The sequence below is a fragment of the Ochotona curzoniae genome, unplaced genomic scaffold, assembly GCF_017591425.1.
Source record: "Ochotona curzoniae isolate NIBS_2020 unplaced genomic scaffold, NIBS_Ocur_1.0 scaffold_3223, whole genome shotgun sequence".
In the NCBI taxonomy this organism is placed as follows: domain Eukaryota; kingdom Metazoa; phylum Chordata; class Mammalia; order Lagomorpha; family Ochotonidae; genus Ochotona; species Ochotona curzoniae.
This window is the reverse complement of record NW_024467108.1, coordinates 4,319,439-4,322,088: the sequence shown is the minus strand read 5'-3', so window position 1 is coordinate 4,322,088 and position 2,650 is coordinate 4,319,439.

Below are 2,650 nucleotides of genomic sequence, written 5' to 3'. Positions count from 1 at the left end.
ACTATTCTTTTAATTTCTAGATTTTTAAAAAACTACATTCTGCTGTCCCAAACTGAGCAGGACAATAAGATGCTCTGAGTATAAAGTACTGGTTCTTGCTTTGGCAAAAATCACACGAAACTCTGTTGATGTTTTGGCCAAATCATGTATGTAAGTTCACTTTAAAGTCTTTTAGTTTGGGCCTGGCATGATGGCTCAGCAGCTAAATCCTCACCTTTGCACACATTGGTTCATGTCCCATATGGGCACCAATTCATGTTCCACTTCCCATCAAGCTCCCTGCTTGTGGCCTGGGAAAGCAGTAAATCATGGCCCATAGCCTTGGGACCCTGAACTCATGTAGGAGAGTCAGAAGGAGTTCTTTACTCTTGGCTTTAGGTCAGCTCAGCTCCAGCTGTTGCAGCCACCTGAGGAGTGAACCAACACACATGTTACATGTTATGGTCTTAGGCAGCTAGTTTAGTGTCATAAGCTTGTACGCCATGCCTTCCCCACCCACGTAATCCTTACTGCCAACCTGTGATCCTCACTTATCATCACTTGGAACCTTAGGGGGCGGTACTACGTTGTTTGCTGTGTAACTATTCCCCTCCCTAGCTCCCATAAAGGCCCATAAAAGGGAGGGGCTTGGTCTGTTGGTCATGTGCTTCTGTTGCTATCACTCTGACTTGGCTTCTTCAGTACCTGCATGCTCTCTGGCATCCGGCAGACAGACTCCAAGGACAGGTAGCCCCTGAACATGGCCCCTGTATGTCTGTATTCCTCACCTTCTGTTCAATGCTTGGATGAGTCAGTGAAGATGTGAATGCTAAAATTTTTTTTTTTTAGATTTATTTATTTTTATTGGAAAGGCATAAACAGAGAGGAGGAGAGACAGAGATGCTGGAGTCCAGTTCCAGCTGAGTTCGGAACTCGAGAAGGGTGCGTGGATGAGGCACAAAGAGAGAGACACACCACTAGGATTCCATGATCATCGTGGACAATGATGTTTATAAATAAAGCTGTCTGCTTTATTTATACAGAACCAGTCAAACTCTGGCTCAGACTTTTTACGTCATGGTCAAGTGGGTGTTTCCAAGGATAATTCTGTCATTTGTTTCACCTTAAAGCAGGATGTTATCCACTCTGGCGCCATGGTTGGAATTCTCAGTAGATGGTCCATATCAATCAGTAACACATTCCTACCACAATCCTCATTTTACAACTTAATCTTGAATCAGTTGAGGGAGGAAATGCATCACAGAAGGAAGGACCTGAAGATCAAAGAAAGAGGGAAAGAATAGATTCCCACTACACCTGGGGACTTACACAGTTGATTAGCACATGGTCAATGGGGGCAGAGACAGCAATAATAAAAGGCCCTTTGGCTAAAACAGTATCAGCAACATCAACTTCCAAGCTCACATTGGTAGTAAACATTAACTCCACAGAGGCAGACAATGCCTAAATAAATTATAGAAATCTCAGCAGGGTTGTCCGGTGTCCATGCAAAGGGAGGTGGAGCTGCATTCAGGTGGTTGTAGAGTCATCCGCAGGGCCCTGCCATACAGCGGGAAATTCCTTGCAGCCCTGCCTGCAATGGAACAATACTCTTTTCACCTTCCTGTCTTCCACACCCATCACATGGACCCCAGCACAGAGAGGAAGATCTTCCATCTGTTGTGGCCACAACAGCCGGAACTGAGCCAATCTGAAGCCAGAAGCCAGGAACTTCGGGGTCTCCCACGTGGGTGCAGGGTCCCAAGGTTTTGGTCCATCCTCCACTGTTTTCACAGGCCACAGGCAGAGAGCTGGATGGAAAGCAGGGCCACTGGAATTAGAACTGGCACCCACATGGAATCCTGGTGCATTCAAGGCAAGGACTTGCCAGGCCTGCTTTGCATTTCTAATTTGTGTACTTTCAAGAGTTCCAGGAGAGGTGTAACCTAGCATTAGTGGAATGTAGACAGAAATGCCAGGAAAAGGTGAATGTTTACAGCTTTGTGTGTCCAGGTTGTTCATTGCATGTCTCGTAGGATAATGTATTGCTGGAGAAACTGGAACATAGATCTTCAGTGCAACAGAAGGACTTCATGGTAATGACTATTTGTTCCTCTCAAGGTTTCAATTCAAACTGGATTGCCACACGGACTTGTCATTTGTTCATTTCTAATGGGACCAGTTATCACCAAGCTAATTGGTTAATAAAGACTCTTTAATACATTTGGATTTGTCTGGTATGATCTCTCTTGCATCCCACAGCAGACAGATCTTTTTCTCTGTCTCTCCTTCTTGCTGTATATCTGCCTTTCCAATAATAATAAACAGATATATCTTTTAAAGTTTTCTAATTGGTGCAAATTTTAAATTCCATAATACATATTAAATATACTTTTATTTTCCATTATAAAAAGATTTTAAAATGTAATGGCCAGGTTGGGGGGACATATAACCTGAGCACATTGTTGAAGCTCTAGCCCAAGGGGACACCAGCAGTGAAAAGATGGGCAAAGGAGGAAAGATCTAAAAGGAGCAGTGAGAAGGAGAGGCAGCGCTAGGAAGGGTGGTGTGGAAACAAAAGGAGAGTTGAGTTAGAAGGCAGGAGGCCTCTACAATGTTAAATGCCTTCCCAGATGACACTGGCCAGGGATTAGAGGAATGCAGTGGATCT